The following is an 18,290-nucleotide window of genomic DNA, read 5'->3' as shown; positions in this document are numbered from 1 at the left end:
ATATGAAGGACAGATCCCTAGGTGCCAAGCCATGTGCGAAAGCCTCTAATGAAACAACATGAACGCAGCAAACCCTATAACATTAACTAAACCACCATCAACCGGAGTTGCAACTCAGCCATCAATGAATGCTGGAACAACAGAATCTACACACAGCGTGTCCGATCATTGTGATGATACTTACCAATCAACTGCCAGCACCCAGGACAATAAAGAAAATGACAAAAAATACGGATACACGATCGTGACCCGTTGGTCGCACAAACGATTCAAACCGTGTAATCGTGAAAACTGTATTTCTGTTATTCGAGTCCTTGTTGTGATTAGTGCTGTGCGTACCGGCTCCGTGTAAATTTGCATTTTTACCGTTGATGTAAACTCTAACACTCAAACTGTATCTTCCATAAACTGTTAGTAATAAACTCAACGCATCATTTTGTGTTGCAATTGAAATCCTACTGCGAGAAGAGTTTTTTTTCTATAATTGTTTCTGCTTGGGATCGACATCTTTTGTTCGAAGATCTTGCATCGCACACACGGCTGGCAAAAATCTGCTGCTAGTTTTCATCGTTCACCTCACGTACTTGTGTGTGTCATATTGGCGCTTTGAGCTCTGGAATCAATGGATCGACTGTGTGGTAAATGCTCATCTGCTATCGGCATGTCAGAAGCAGTTTATTGTGATGGATTTTGCGATCGGATTTGTTTGTTTCACCGAGAATGCACCGGTTTAACGGATGGAGAATTTGCTGCCTGCATTAGTGCTAATGTATTTTGGATGTGCGAAAGATGCCGTAACTTGCTAGAAAACGTAAGGTTTCGTAACACTTGAAATTGTTCATACCACAACGGTTAAAGAGCGCGATAGAGAGATCGCTTCATTGAAATCGTGCATTGAAAATTTAAATTCGTCAGTATGCAATTTAGTGCAATTGACAAGAGCAACACAATCGCACGAATATATGAATATAAATCCGGAAGTTACAGTGTCCACTCCGCTATCGTCTACGAGAATAACTCATCCATCAGTTGCGACCTCTCGCTGCGCTACTTCATCGGTAGGCACGTTCAAGCTGTTTCTATCGAACATCGGGAACGAAGTCAGTGAGGTGGAAGTGGCGGATCTAGTATCGAGATGCTTGAAAACACAAACGTCATTGAGTGTCAAGAAACTGGTACAGTGATGACCCGTTTTTATCAACCAGCCGAAAAATTTTGATTGATAAAACGGGGAAGTTGATAAAATCGGGAATTTTTTTTATCTTCATTTTATCATCCTACATAATTAGAAGCAACCAGAGAACTATCTCAAGTTGTTAGTTGGCAGAAAAATCAAACCTAATGCCCTATCAGTGCAAAAAATTGTATTTAACCGAACCGTCCGACAGTCAAATCCAACTTCCAAGCATAGGATCGATCTGAAATTTTGCAGATAGAATCATTATGAATGACAATGTAATTTGCCAGCAAAATTTAATAGTTAATCTCCTTAAAAGTGCAATGCAGAATTTATTCTTTAATTAATTAGACACAGGGCGTTGGTAGTTCACAACTATTCTACGCCCATGTTCCAAAAATGACAATTAAGAAAAACGCGATTGAAGTTGAAAATTAAATTAGCGATCTGGAGAGAAACGCTACATCAATTAAAGCTTTACATTCTAAAATTACGTTCATATCCAACGTTTCTAATGTAATTAGTACAGTTCTTCATTAGGAAAAATTTAATTTACAAAATATTTGACGAAAAAATTTCAATGGTAAAAACTGATAGAAATCAGAAAATTCTGAGCCTGTTGGTCTAGCCACGATCCACGATGCTGTCTATTCATTTTGTTTACGAACGTGTACGTTGATAGCTTTCATGTTGAGCGGGCGACTTTTAGTTTTACTAAAATCGGAAATGGATGTATTTGCCCTGTTTTAAGTTTTTGTAAGCAACGACAGTGATGAATAGTTTTACAGGATTGATCTCACTATTCTAGTTATTAATATCGTATACATGTCTAAGTCAATGAAACTTTCTCTTTCCACAAACTTACTATTTACATTTTTGGTTATTTTATTAGTGGGACAGTTATGCGAAGAATTTCAACAATGGGATAAACAGGTTCTCTATTTATTAGGGTTTTTCGTCATGAAACAATATTCCGTATCAGATTTCAAAGAGTTTGAATCAGGCACACGTATTTTTATAGATAGGCGGTTTGAGCCTGGTTCTGTGGCTTTCGACAGGCTTCGCCCGTTCTCATTGGTTCGGACAGGTTGGCGTGTTCCTACTTACAAGTGAATAGATTAATACGCTTCGATGACATAGAAGATAACAAACAAGAACAGGAATCTTATTAGCTGATTCAATTCGAAGATTGTTTAGTGAAGATTCAAGCGCGCTGGCAGGAGATCGTTTTAAAGGGGTAGATAAAGTAGAGAACAGATATCACAATCTTAGAGACTAATATGCGCCAAATTGTATCTTCCAGACCGGTATTCGACAGACAGTTCGCAAAAATAAATTTTGTTTGCAGTTTGGCATGCTTACAACATAAAAACAATATTATTAAGTATTCAATTCGTATTGCATACAACTTCACTTTCAATTGTTATGTTTTCCATGGATAATATGTGACAATTTGTTAGTTTATTATGAAAATTTTGCTTTTTTTGAAAATTTGAGGAAAATGCGATTCTAGTTCATCAATTACCTTAAATAGCATCAAAATTGGGTAAACTACCCTACATTTTGACTACTACCTAACAGTGCAGGACCAACTACCTTGATTGAATATAAATGTAAGACTGTGGGCCTGAATTGCTGGCATAAAAGAATGAATTAACGGCAGGTTGATAAAATCGGGTACAAAAAGTTCATAAAATCGGGGGTGCATAAAAACGGGGGTGCATAAAACCGGGAGTTAATAAAAACGGGTCGAAACTGTACCAGTTTGGCAGGACCCTACGAACTTGGATTACATTTCTTTCAAGATTGAACTGGATGTCAACTTGAAGGAAAAAGCGCATTCATTCGGAACGTGGCCACCAGGGCTGAGATACCGCGAATTTCGCAACGAAAATTGCCGGATTCCTTGGACTCCACAACAACTCGGCAATGCTTCTTCATGACAAATATAAACGATAGAAATAATTTGTTTGCAATTTCCTGTAGAAATTGATTATTTGAATGTTACATAATTTTAAGAATCTTCAATAAGACTTTTGTAGTTAGTTGAAGTATTGAATTAACAAATAAACATCAAGAGGACAGCATGGACGAAAATGATAAACCGAGTGAAAGCGGACTAAGTAATTTACATGGCTTTGCGCATGCGCATGGCTACTTGGGACCGTTGATGTTTCTGCTTTGCTTCAATGACGTGTATTTAGTGTTGAAAACTCCTCGCCTGTTCCTGCACAGACGATCTCATAATAATTTGTCTCAATTCAGGATTTCCGATTTCTCCAACAACAGCATGAAACTTTCGCTGGTGGTGGTGTAGCAAGAACTTCGCGTGTGTGTGTAAATCCCAAAAAGCACAGTAATCGAATTCCCACGAAAAATTTTCTGGTAGAGCTCTTCCTCCCAGACTCATAGAACTTTTTTACTGCCGAAGCTCTGCCTGCCCGACCCAAAATCTTTGAAACTGCCGAAAATCTGTGGAGAAGGCATAGTCGATTGATAGGTAACGGGGGAGGGAGTCCCCTTTCGACTGTCCTGGTTTTTTACTCGCCTCATATGGTCACCCTAAATTAGTGAACTAATTATTTGTTTATCAAATACTTCCAGTGTTCTCTGAATCGGTAACTAGTTTTGCGGTTAAATTTCTTGGTAATTAATTATTAGCACTAAGCTTATTTCAATGGAATTCAAATTTGTTAAGTCCAAACTGTAAACAAAAGTACCAGCACTTGTCAAATTGGTGAGGTTAAGGCATTTCATACAATGGTCAATAGGGACAAACCAAAGAGTTGTTGTCGCCCGGTCTCACGAACACTTCTGCAGCTTCCTGGTTGAAAACAATCCCATTTGATTTTGCCGTCTTTGTTTATTATTTTCCACCAGCTGGTGATGTAATGTTTGTGTCATGTGCCGTGTACGTACATGAGCCGTAGAAAAGTCTATAGGGAAAGAGACGAATAGTGTGAAGCCAAAAATACCTTATTAAGCAGACCTGGGACCCAGAAGCAGACCAATCGTGCAATGTAAATAAACATTACTCATGCCTGAGTTGGAGGAGATAAGTATTGTACATCTATTAAAAAAGAAATTTCAATTTTCGTCAGAATTTGGTTCAATCGTGATTGTGAGGTGCATTCTAGAATATATCACAGAGAACAGACGTCCATCTTCTGCATTCAACTTGTGTAAAATCTCTAACGGTTTCGAAGGTAGTTTGGATATCTAAACCAGGTGCGCTACTGTCGTCATGTTTTTTTGTGGCTGAGTGCGACAGAATTGACAGCGGTTATTCCTCTACCCAGTCAAACTAGTCCGGAACCGATTCGGACTTCCAGCATGAATTCCAGCTCAAATGCGTCAACCGATAGAGTCGGAATCGGTTGTTTTCTTTGAGCTAGATTCCATGCAGAATTCATGCAGGATTTCGAACCGGTTCCGAAATCGATTTGACGGATAGTTGGGATAGGTTGGTGTGGCGGCGCTAGTGTTTTTAGTATATTAATTCAAATGTTTACACACGTTTTTTTAAATATTTTTGTTCGATCATGGATGTCTGTTCTCTGTGAATATATTCTGGTTGCAGTTGAAAATCGAATAATTGACTTGCGCCTTTCGTTTTTTCCCTATTTGCAGAGTGGGCATCTAAAGCGCATCTTGTGTACATGTTAGAGAATCCACTTGCGCGTTATCTACACCAGTTGCGCTTTAGTTCCGTACGCTGAAAATAGGAGAAAAATCGAAAGGCGCAAGTTCACTATTTCGATTTTCAACTGCAACCAGAATATGTATGAGTAAAAACAAGCTTTAGAATTATTTCATCTCTTTGTTTCGAAATGCGCATCGTTTGATAAACAAATCCAACGATCGACATACGGTTTGTTTTCAAAATGTAATAGGAGTCATTTAAAGTGCTGCCTGTGGAAGCGGTTGCCAAAATTCTAGTGTTGAAATCAGGGTGGCCAGATAGAATTCCTTAATATCGGTAGGGTCACTAAAAGTTTATCGGTAGTTATCGGTAGGTCGGGTTGTTGTCCCAAAAACGTAGTATAGGGATCTTTAAGGGTGTGCGGGTTAAGGCATTTTCTGATGCAGATTTGTACCGTGAGTTAATATCTCAGGCCTTTTTCAATTTTTTGGCCCGAAACTATTGAAAAAAACATTTTTTAGTTTGTTTCCTTTTTGGACAATAACACATCCAAACCCATGAGACTTGCACGACTCCATAGGTTGCCTTATCAGATCTACCATAGTTTGCAGATTAAACTTGGGATGGCAGGCTGCTAGCGGATTGACAAAGTACCAGATCATGTTGTGTGGGGTGCTGTCCCGGTTAACAATAAGGCGCACGAGATCAGGGTTGTTAATACGATACGTTTTTCACGATAATTTATCGGCGTTACTCGTTAACGATAATGTATCGTCATCGGAAACTTTGTTAACGATAATGTATCGTCGCCTTCATCGTCATCGTCGATAATTGTATCGTCGTTTTCATCGTCATCGTCGGTTCATCGGTTATCGCGATACATTTTGCGTTACTTTCCCATTTATTGGAGTTGAAGTTGATCCGGTTAATTTTCAATTGTTTAGAAATAAATACCTATTGAAGGACATGTTTTTGGCAGTTGAAAATCAATAGTTTTAGACATTTTTTATGCACAGGGGGGTCCAACGATGCGTCAAAATGAAATTATTTCAACTTTTCGGGAAAGTGTATTATATTGAAGGGAAAGTTGTTGGCAATTGGAAATCAATAATTTTGGACATTTCAATGCGCAGAAGGGTCCGACGATGTGTCAAAATTGAATTTTTCAACTTTTCGGGTAAGTTTGTGTACAGAAGAGTCCCAGGTGCACAGTGTTTCCAAGCGGCAAAAAGGTGATCAAAATTGTTTTGACCATGAAGAAAACAAATTTTGAGCTATTGTGTAATTAGTAATTTATAGCACGCAAAATTTTAGTGTATTGAAAAAAAACTTCTAAACCACTATTATTAGGCCATTCACAAATTACACTACACATTTTAGTGGTGTGGTGATTAACAGATTTTATTATAATTTTAATTTAAACTAGAAGATTCCGGATTTAAAAAAAGAGAATATACATACACATTTCCAATGTTTGATTACATTTTCTAGTTAGGAAGCTTTTAGCCCCTTCCTCCGTTTCTTCTCTACACTATGTAACAAGATGCTTCATTCTTCCTTCTTTTACCCTTAAATATGTAGTGTAATTTATGAACGGCCTCATAATAGAGTTTTAGTCGTTTTTTGAATACAGTGAAGACCCGTTTTTATCAGCCCATTGGCGAATTTTAGGCTGATAAAACGATGACATTGGCAAAATCGGCACATATTTTTTCTGGTTCTGAAGAGACGAAGTCGAAACGCAAACACCTGGACTAACATATTTTTTCTTTCTTTTTTAAAAATCGGAGCGGTTAAAAAATTCTTTTTTAGTCCCTCGACAAAGTCTCATAACCCGTTCTGATCATTTAGTAAAAATTTCCCTTAAGGAGGTCTTACAGTACAGTATTATTATTTTTGTATATTTTGCATCTCTAAGATAAGAAAAATATGCTAAAGAAGGAATTTACTCGAATTTGACTTGAACGTAGGTTGGAGCCCACCAAACGATTTTGATAGTGCTTGTTTTGCTTTTTGGACATAACATTCGATAACTTCTAAGTTGTAAGAGATACAAATAAACTTACATTATTAAAATTCTGTATTTTCTTATGCTGAACAAAATCTTGGAACATTTTGAAATTCTACAAAATTACCAGGGAAAGTATTTTTAAAAAAGCAATTTTCAGGGGTATATCAAAGAAATCTCCACAAATGTAATTTAAAATCGACAGATAGACACATAGTCTCTTCAGCGAAGTTAATACTTAAGATATTCTAAACAACTTTGCCAAAGAAAGTTTTTTTTATTTTCATAAATGACCAAACAAAAACTTGCTGCTCAGCTTTAGAGGGATTAATCACCCAACTAATACTTTTTAAATGCAAAAAAATATAAATAAACTTTGCTGAAGACACTATAGCTAAAAAATTTTTTTCGTGGTTCAAAGAATTTATTTCACCTTTTTGCCACTTTGGAAACACTGTGCACTGGTGGATCCTCCTGTGAATTGAAAATGTCCAAAACTATCGATTTTCAACTGCCAACAACCTGCCATTCAATATAAAAAGTTCGCGAAAAGTTGAAAAAATTGTATTTTGACGCACCGACGGTACATTGAAAATGCCTAAAACTATTGATTTTCACTTACCAATAACTTCTTCAATATAATAAACTTTCCCTAAAAGTTGAAAAAATCCATTTTGACACATCGTCGAACCCCCTGTGTATTGAAAATGTCCAAAATTATTGATTGTCAACTGCCAATAACTTTCCCTTCAATATAAAACTCTCCCGAAAAGTTGACAAAAAATTCCATTTTGACTCATCGTCGGACCCCCCTGTGCATAGAAAATGTCCAAAACTATTGATTTTCAACTGCCAACAACATGTCTTCCAATAGTTATTTATTTCAAAACAATTGAAAGTTGACCGCATCAACTTCAACTCCAATAAACGGGAAAGTAACGCAAAATGTATCGCGATAACCACCGATGAATTATCGACGATGAATCCGACGATAAATTATCGTTAACGGAGTTTCCGATGACGTTGACGGGTGGTTAACGTTATCGACGATGACGATTAATTATCGATTAACAACCCTGAACGAGATATTAGCAGATACGTCATTTAGTAGGACAACTGTCAGTTTGCTGGTTGAATTTAATTTGGTTTTTTTAAATTTAAAAATCATTAAAGAATAATTAAAGTTTAAGAATGATATGAGTGTACTCGTAAGGGCACCCGCTACCAATACATATGAAAAACTGGCACAATTTTTCCAAATTAAAGATCCCTATTGACATAGAATTGTAAAATACTGACAACACAGATCTCAGACCAAATCCAACCCAAAAAAATGAATGTTGAGTAGGATGTGTCCAAAATCAATAAAAATCGGTAGTTTTCGGTAGGAATAACAAAATATCGGTAGTTTTGCCTTGGTCGTCTATGAATCGGTAGGGAAGACCAACATCGGTAGGACTACCGATAAATCGGTACCCACTGAGACGTCCAAAAAATTGTTTCAAAATCGTTCAACACAGGTCCAACGATGGACGTTTGTTGGACGGTTATTTGGACGTTGTCCAAATTGGTCCAACGAACGTCATTCATTGGACGATTTTGAAACCAACCGTTCTTAGAGGGTAGGTCTGGCCACCCTGGTTGAAACCATCATAAAGGGAGTGTTGCCGTTTTGACTGATTTTCACTCTTCGTCTCTTTCCCTATTCTCTTTGACAAACCTAAAGAGAATAGGGAAAGAGAAGAAGAGTGAAAATCAGTCAAAACGGCAACACTCCCTTTATGATGATTTCAACACTAGAATTTTGGCAACCGCTTCAACATGCAGCACTTTAAATGACTCCTAGAGGGTGGAGATAGCGTAGTTGGTAAATCGATTGCCTTGTGCGCAGATCACCTGGGTTCAAATCCCAACCCCGCACATAGGGTTAGAGATTTTTCTAAAGAGATTTCTCTAACCCGACAAAGAGGTGAATGACCCTAAGGTTAAAACCTCTATAATCAAAATAAAAAAAATGACTCCTATTATATTTTGAAAACAAACCGTACGTCGATCAGTGGTGCAAATTTTCATTTTCAAATGCCAACTTTCAGTTCAATCAAACCCAACCATGATTTAAATTCAAAGCCTCCCTCAATCATTCACTTTCAAGTTGGCGGGATTTTCATAACTGAATCGTACGTCTTCATTTCAAATTGATGCTTTTTCATTCACCAACCAAAGCTGTTATCTGCTCTGTAGAGGCCAGTTAAGGTTATATGTCGTCATGTTTTGCGTTTTCAAGCTTACATGGACAGTAATAACTATATTCAGAGTAGTTTTGCTTGAAAAACCTAGTCAATACCCAGTGAAGAGATATTCACAGGGTCAATGAAATTGAAAATGAATGGAAAATTATTGAGCAGGTCGGCTGTTTGAATGTATAATGGAAACGAACAACTGCGAATTGAACATAGTAGGGCATGATTTGAGGATTTTTTCTCCTTCAAGTTCAAACAAACTGTTGAAAATTTGCAGCTCTGATGTCGATCGTTGGATTTGTTTATCAAACGATGCGCATTTCGAAACAAAGAGATGAAATTATTCTAAAGCTTGTTTTTACTCATATATATATACTCTAGAATGCACCTCACAATCACGATTGAACCAAATTCTGACGAAAATTGAAATTTCTTTTTTAATAGATGTACAATACTTATCTCTAGGGGCAGATCACTCTAAGAATGTATAACAAATTTGCATCAAATTAGAAAAAATGCATTTAATTTCCATTTTTGCATCAGCTTGGCACTCCCTCGCAGAAAAGTTTGTTTAACAAACGTCCTACGCTGATCCACTTTGTTCGACGTTTTGTTAAATGTAGGGCTAGTTTTTCTGTAGGGTTTTGACGTCTTACACGCAACGCAAACCACATTGCAGGCAACGCAAAAACATTGCACGCAACACAAAATACATTATGAATTTCTATTTTGATGGAAATAAATGCATTTAATTTCGCTGATTTTTAAAAATGCATCACAAGTGATCTGCCCCTAGACTAATCTCCTCCAACTCAGGCATGAGTAATGCTTATTTACATTGCACGATTGGTCTGCTTATTCTGTGAACCATTTGGTGAAATTTTTAACTTTTAGTTAAAATCTGACACTTCGAAAGTTATTTGCAAAATAACCCTACTCTGGAGCATGGTTAAAATTGACAGAGCGATAGTAAAATTTGACAGCTCGATGGTTAAAATTTTGCCCATGATGCAGAATAAAAATGTGGAAACATTTCCTGTATCTAATTGAGGTTATCAGTATTTTTCAATACAAAATTAAGGGATAAAGATGGAAACGATAACGTGTTGTGTTAAGATTTGTTTAAGTTATTTCAGGATGTGGATGTTTACTTTTCGTGGCTGTGACTGTCATACTTAATGTAATAAGAAAAAAACTAATTTTAAAATATCGACAAATGTTCACACCTCTACCAACTTGTGGTCATCGTAGCTGTCAATTCTAAATAACTATCCATATGTCAACTTTTGAAATGGTTCGCTCTCTCGGTTAAATTTTTCCATTCAAGAGAAAATAACTTTCGAACTGTCAAATTTTAACTAAAAGTTAAAGAAAATCGCCAAATGGTTCACAGCCTTAATAAGGAATTTTTGGCTTCACACTATTCGTCTCTTTCCCTATTCTCTTTGTACAAACCTATTGACCTTTCTATTCCCGTTGAAAAAGAAAAGGCGCTGAATTATTTCGTGATGAAAACAAAATATTTTGCCGTGCAAAAATCGATTGAGGTTAGGTATTTCCTGATGAAAACAAACCAATTTCCTTTGACTTGAGTTTGCATCTGTGGTTGTAAATGAGCTGTCAGAAATCTTAATTACAATCGTATTTGAGCGAGTATAGACTTTTCTACGGCTTATGTACGTACACGGCACATGACACAAACATTACATCACTAGGTGGTGGAAAATATTAAACAAAGACGGCAAAATCAAATGGGATTGTTTTCAACCAGGAAGCTGCAGAAGTGTTCGTGAGACCGGGCGACAAGAACTCAACAGCCGGTGTTACACCGATGCTAAGACAAGACGTGACAATCGGCTTCTTATTTTTCATTCGACATTCTTCTTTTCGTAGATTTCCACCCTGCACTGATAAAAAATCACACTATAAAACCAAGTGAAATTTAACATCATTTTCAAGTGCACTTGAAAGTTGAAAGGCAAATCAAATGATTTCCCTTCGAATTTCACATGAAAATCTATTAAAACGCAGTTCATGTGCTATTTCAAACTGTATTCATCCTATTTTCACATGAATACGATATGTTTTACCATTGAATTTTGGTTACCATGCTGTTGAGTCGCATAATATGAACTTTCCACATAACATTCATGTGAAAAACATATAGTGCATATCCATATGTAAAACAATTGATATCGCCGATTCTTCTACCCATTAAATCTATAGGTAAAACTAATTGATATTCACGTGTAATTCATTTGGAAATCTTAGTCAATGGTATTTCTTATGATGTTTATGTGATTTTCACATAATGTTCGCAAGAATTCCACTAGAAACGTCTGTTATCTGTGTCCACACTCTATTAGATATTCAAATGGTAAACGTAAGCTTTTCATGTGTTTTACAATTGAATCAATTCAAGTGTTTTCCACATGATGTTAACGTGTCTAGTTTTTTCAGTGTGCCTAAATCTTCCGAACAGTGTTGCTATTTTTTAAAATGAAAATGTATTCTTGTTAATTTATTTTATGCCTGCAGGGCACCGTTTTTCCATATCATGGGTTTTACTCTTTTAACGATAATAATATTATTTGTCGAAAGTAATTACATTATTTTTCTATAAATATAGCAACACTGCCAAACATCATCCCAGTAAAGTTCAGCCGAAAATGAACTGCAATTCTGGCTGGTTCCAGTTCGTATTCCGGCTCCAGTGCAACAACCGATTCTAACTAGAATCGGTTGTGTCACTGGAGCCGGTATACGAACTGGAACCAGCCAGAATTCCGGTTCATTTCCGGCTGAGCTTAACTGGGATTTTGGCTATCCCTGCAGTAACATTGCGTACGGTGCAAAAAGTCAGAATCAACCAATCAGGAGCTGGAACATTCTGACGTAAAATTGGAACAAAAACGACCCCCTTTATTGTCATGTCTTGCCTTAGCACCCAAAGAGAATAGGGAAAGAGACGAATAGTGTGAAGCCAAAAATACCTTATTGAGCAGACCAATCGTGCAATGTAAATAAACATTACTCACGCCTCAGTTGGAGGAGATAAGTATTGTACATCTATCAAAAAAGAAATTTCAATTTTCGTCAGAATTTGGTTCAATCGTGATTGTGAGGTGCATTCTAGAGTATATGTATGTGTAAAAACACGCTTTAAAATTATTTGATGTCTTTGTTTCGAAATGCGCATCGTTTGATAAACAAATCCAACGATCGACATACGGTTTGTTTTCAAAATATAATAGAAGTCATTTATGTGGTTTTCGTTTGAAGCGAAACTGAGTCAGTTCCTAACCCCAACTGCTGTCAAAATGTATGAACTGACAGCAGTTGGGGTTAGAACTAGTTATCCTCTAGGGAGAGATATGCGAAGACGCCATCTTGAGCCAGCTAAAGCTTAGTATGCACCTCTTGCGAAATGAGGTCGCGAAATATTTTTCCTTCTTCCGTGCGGAATTTTGACATTTGCTCGCGAAAACTAGTCTGTGTGTTTGCTGTTAGATGTCGCTTTTGATAACATGAAAAACGACATCAGCTGTTGTTTGTTTATTTTTTTTATATTTCTGTTGTCATTTGAATGTTTTAAATGATGTATTTTATTAATTCATCACGGATGTGTATGAAATCGGTAACAATTGTAAACCTATTTGCCATTCATGAAGCTCTCAGGGAAGTGACGTACTCAGCGTGAATCATATTTCGAGCATGATTAATCATAATGCTTATTTGTGACGGTTCCAGATGTCTCGGGGAAGTTCAGTCTGACCAATTTAGACAGCACAATTCCTGCAATCGGAAATTTAAATCATTGGCTGGCCATTTTCTATCTAAATTGGCTGCTTCTACCGGTTCCAGAAGACCCAGGGAAATGATCGAAATTCGCTCAAACCAAATCTATTGTAATTGTCCGAATCGTAACTCTTAATCGGCGTTTGACCATTAAGAAGCAAATCTGATTGCCTTGGCCGCCTTTACCGCTTTCACAAGTCTCGGGGAAACTACCTTTCGAAACACGCTTCGGAATCCGGAAATATAACGCAAATATAACAACCGACTCCGACTCAATCGGTTTCAGGTCGAACCAAACCCTAGGCTTTAAACTTTGGCTGACGTTAAAAATCGATTATGATAACAATGGCTACTACTAAATGTTCTGGAAGTCTCAGGGAATGCTACCAATAATCAGTACGGATACAAACCTATTTTTGGTATAACAATTGTGGGAATCGTAGTTCAAATTTATTGCCACAAGTAATTCGTGGTAATTCTTATTGCATGAAACACTAGAGAGGTTTAAGGAATTGCGCATATTGCTACTACTTGCATTACTGCCACAAGAAGCATAATTGTCCCATGTGTATAGGGATTCCCATAGCACATGGGACAGTTTTGCTTCTAGCGGCAGAATACCTCACACAAAACATGCTGTTCAAGTCTGATATTACACCGAAAGTTAGACGAATTAACTGAATTCTAATTTGATGGTCAGATTGACCCTGTATGTAAATTATGGAAAAGATGTTATAAGCCTTCTACAATCAGTCATAATACAATAATACGTTATAATCCATTTAAAACGAGTGTATTGCTAGTTAGGCACTTTTCAATCAGTTAGGTCCTTTCATAATCAGTTCGGTCATAAAAATCAATTAGGCCCTTTTATTAATTGTTGTAAAATCGCTATCAAAATTCTTCATGATCAAATGTTGCGTTATGTACGTGCTCGGGTAGATATTTGTTAATGGAAAACATGAAATTTCAATTTGTTACATTTTGCAGTTAGGCCCTTTTCAAATGTTTGGATAGAACTGGGTAGAGATAAATCTCGAGTACTTTTACAAATGGACGTAAGTAACAATGAGAGATTCTCTTTGAGGTCTTTCTCTTCTGTTCATTAATCGGCCATTTCAACATTTACTACTCTACTCTTTGCATAATATTCTAGTAAAAACCGTCTGCTTTCGATATGTACTGGAAAATTAGTGCAAAGTGTTGTAATGATGTCGTAATAAACGAAAGAGAAAGTAAACAAAGAGAGGCTCTCAATGTTACTTACGTCCATTTGTAAAAGTACTCGAGAAATTGTAATTTTAATTGTAAATTTATTACCCTGTTGGTTACATATGTCAGGTCAAGGAAGAAAAAAAAATTAATAAAATTATAAATTCAGAATCATAACAAGTATGACCCAAAAAAGCTCCTATGCCTTTCACCAGTAGCTGGTCGAAAACACTTTACGGTGCGATCTTTTCAATTTCGTCCGAGTTCTCCGCGTCTAGCAACTGAATCTTTTTCCGGAAGTGTTTTTCGATTGATCTGCAAATCATCATGCTTCGATCACTGCCCACTAGGTTGATGGTGATTCCGTTCTGTTAAAGAAGTGGGAATAAATACAACCTATAGGATCACAAGAATGAGTCACACTTACCGAATCTACCGGTGCGTCTAATTCGATGTAGATACGTTTCGCAATCGGCTCGTCCCTGCTAATCCATCGGCAGGTCGAAGTTGATAACAATGGTCACCTGTTCAACATCGATACCTAAGGCGGAAGAATCTCTCCGTAACCTGGTGCTGCAGCCAGAATCAAGTGGTGGAACTTACCCCTAGACAAAACGTTCGTTGCAATCAATACCTTCTCTAGTCCGGCTCAGGATCGATCCAGAACGGCCAACCGTTGCTCCGCCGTTAGATCACCGGACAGTACCGCTACTGAGTGATTATCCTGGTCCAACCGGCCGTTTTGCGTGCCTGTTTCGATCGATTAACAATGCCGAAAATAAGTTTACTTGGAGTTTACAACTGTCCTATACATCATATGACAGAAAATGATCGCTTGTCCGACGGTAATCACACCGTACATGTTTGAAATTGCTTGATATTTCTCGTCCTGGTTGCGGCATTTGACGTAGTAGTGTTTGGTGTTATCGAGTGATTCTTGCTCCCGCACCAGAAGAATCATGATCGGATTGGTTACGATGTACTGGGCGAATCCCATCACCTCCCGCTCGTACGTGGCTAAAAAGAACAGCGATCATAACGCCCGCCTCGTCCGGTACAAAAATTGCAATCTTCTTAAGGTCGAACGCCCGGCTGTTCCGATGATGATATGATTAGTCAGCTTCGCCCCTTTGACGATCTTCTCACCACGAACGGTTTAACCAAGTTCGATTTCCGCACAAAACTTTGCCGTTTTGCAGCTACTTTCCCCTTCTGAATTGCCAGTTCATACGTGGGGAAAGGCAAATCACCTGCGGATAATTTTTCAACGGATCGACTCGATTGAGCATTGCCAGCACGAAGGCAGTGGTTTTTCTTGTTCCCGACCAACTCTGGGCGATTGTTCTGTGGCGGATCGGCCAACAGAGTAGGTTGAGCCGTCTTCTGAATCTTGGAAGGAGCGTTGAAACCCATAGCATAGACTCCCTGAAGCAGTTCCGAATTCATGTGCAAAGCTTCGAAAGTTTTAACCAAGTATAGCGGCGAAGAAGGATCCTTCACCCCCAGATCCAGCTTTGATTCTACTAGACCTTTGCGAATAAGTTTAATTAGCAAACTTGCATCCGCCGGGCTAAAAGATGAATCATGGATAATTTTAAAGCTGATATTAAATATTTCTGGAGAAGAATTTGAATAGGACGTAAGTAACAATGAGATTCTTTTTGGTGTGTTTCTCTTCTGTTAATTACTCGGTCGTTTCAATATTTAGTACTCAACTCTTTGCCTAATATTCTAGTAGAAACTATCGGCTTTCGATATGTACTGAAAAATTAGTGTAAAGTGTTATAAAGACGTAATAATCGAAACAGAAAGTAAACAGAGAGAGGCTCTCAATGTTACTTATGTCCTAATCAAAATTTTCTCCAGATTTCGACTTACTTGAATGCCTCTGAATCTTCCGTGGAGGAAGCTGTTTCTCCATTTTCGCTAGCAGCTTTTTTTTCTTCAGGAGCTGCTAAAGTCTTAATTTCTGTAGCTACCGAAAACAAAACTGCAGGTGCAGCCGTTTCTACGGGAGTAATTTGATCGCTGGTTCTACTGGCGGTGAACTAGAAGGTTTTTCCGCATTCTCTTTCTTTGGGCTGTCAGCCGCCGGCTCTGGTTCCTTATCCTTAGGGATACTCAGATCGATAACCTATTTGTATTGAAAAGAAAAATTCAAAACCTATGGAAAAATTATCGCTCCAAAAATAGGTTAGTTGGTTATGACAAAAAAAAAACACCGAGTGCAGAAATTTCCTGATCCTCCCTCCGCCTTTTTGACCCAGTTATCGGCAGCACTTGCCATCGTTTCGACCGGGTATTAAAATTCAAAAGCTACAATATATGGAAAAAGGTCCCAAACAGCACGGATACTGTCACTCCGGTGGTTTATTCCTTGCAATTGGCTGAACTTTTGCCCAGAGCGACCTTGCGGAAAAAAACGCCTTCTTTTGTCTGCTCACTTCGCTGCCATGAAACCGATGATGAGCGCTTTTTTCCAAACGAGTCACACGGTTGGCCCGATTGAATATGTCACGCGTGTAGAGTATGCTTCCATTATGTTTGTTCTGTAAATTGACAAGGACATCTAAATATGCAAAGGAATGCTTGGAGGAGAGAAGCTACTGTTAAACACATACCGAAAGAAAAAGTCCTTTCCGAGGATCTTGATGTTGTATTTACTGTTGGCCCATTATCACCGTGTTCTGCTGCTGGGTGGTTACCATGGCATTATGTTGTTGGTGTTCGGTGATGTGTATCCGCTATGGTTGCTGTTCGATCTGAAAAAAATTATGATGAAAAATATCCGTGAATGAGTGAACGCGATCTTTTGAAAGAAGAATAGGGTATTACATTACAATGTACTGAACACGGTACTGATCCTTCGAAACTAAAAAAGGTAGTAAAAATGACTCACCTTGCTGCACCAACTGAATAAAAAAAGTCCTCCTGCACGCGGCGTGGTACAGTACAGTATGCTGCTGCTACTGTGTTTGAAGGTGCTGTTGATGTATCTTTTTTTTGCGGTTGACCAATGGTCTTCTACATTTGGCCCTGATTGGCTTGGATCGATTGCACTAGTTGCGGTTGCTGGCCAGGTTCTACCGTCAGTTGAACGTTGTTGCTTGTTACGTTGTTGCTTGTTGCGTTGTTGCGATCTGTCGGATGATGGTCATGGTCTAGGGGAAATCTTAATTTTCTGATGTTGCTGGCGATAAGCACTGGAATTGTGGTTGCTAGCTGCTACTGGGATGGAATCACGAGCACTGTGGAGGCAGCGATATTTTCATGCAAGCAACTGGTAGGAGCCAAGGCAGTAATCAGAGCCAGGAAATTTCAAAATCAGTTACCTATTTCTGCTTGCATTTACCGAAACCGACATTCAGATTCAACGCCTCCCTCATTCATTCACTTTCAAACTGACTGAAATTTCATGCAGAATCGAATGCTTGAGTGCAGAGGAAATATAAATTCATTCACCAACCAAAGCATTCATTTGTTATTGTGTCGACAATTTGAAGGCAGAAGTTAGCATCTTCTACATTTTCGAGCGTAAATGAACTGCGTAATCTATATCTGGTGCTCTTTTGCTCAATAATCCCTCTCAGTGCTAGCATAGAAACAAAATTCACTTTACTTCTGAAACCGAACATGTTCGAACCTGACTGCGCTGCGTCGGGAGAACGAATGACGAGAGAAACGAAGCAAACATTTCATTCATCGCAGCGGGGGTGAATTGAATTTTGTTTTCTTTCAAGTTCACGTGGAAATGTCAATTTTTTCAGGCTCTGGCAGTAATATGACGTTTGTGTTTGACTCTGATTTCTCTACATCAGGAAGGTAACCGCTGGTAAGAATAGTGGCAGGCAAGTTTTACGACAGAATGTGCCGATAAAGTGTGTCCGTTGGGTCCATTATTCGTAAAAAAAGCTCTTGTTGCTTTGTTGGTTCTGAGCTGTAATTGCTGTGGTTCTTTTTTGAGAGATTGTTGGCAGCTGCTGGATTTGGAGTTGTTGGTACTGCTACGGTTGTATCGATTTAATGTTGGTTGGCTGATTGCCAGAGCCAGGATGTTGAGACCCGATTAGTTGAGCTAATTTGTAGCATCTGGTTGTTGTTCCAAAGTGGATCGATGGCTGCTGGTTCTGCCACTGACAAAAAATACTGTTCCGGCGGTCGCTTTTTCCGGGTGCGCTGTGAATAATATTATTTAAATTTAATTGTTTAAAA

The 18,290-nt window shown here is 38.1% G+C and overlaps 1 long non-coding RNA gene across 1 annotated transcript; it reads right to left on the bottom strand.

Annotated features, from left to right (window-relative positions):
• Positions 1–14,051: 14,051 nt before the first annotated feature.
• On the bottom strand, positions 14,052–17,205 carry LOC131678597 (uncharacterized). Its single transcript, XR_009303680.1, has 7 exons — positions 16,978–17,205; positions 16,700–16,840; positions 16,301–16,627; positions 15,957–16,212; positions 14,682–15,648; positions 14,506–14,619; positions 14,052–14,446 (listed from the first exon to the last, which is right to left on the bottom strand). It is a non-coding gene; the product is annotated as an uncharacterized LOC131678597 (long non-coding RNA).
• Positions 17,206–18,290: the final 1,085 nt, after the last annotated feature.

The sequence above is a fragment of the Topomyia yanbarensis genome, chromosome 2 (genome assembly GCF_030247195.1).
Source record: "Topomyia yanbarensis strain Yona2022 chromosome 2, ASM3024719v1, whole genome shotgun sequence".
NCBI lineage: Eukaryota > Metazoa > Arthropoda > Insecta > Diptera > Culicidae > Topomyia > Topomyia yanbarensis.
The sequence above is the reverse complement of the archived record's forward strand: the minus strand, read 5'-3'. Positions and strand labels throughout refer to the sequence as shown.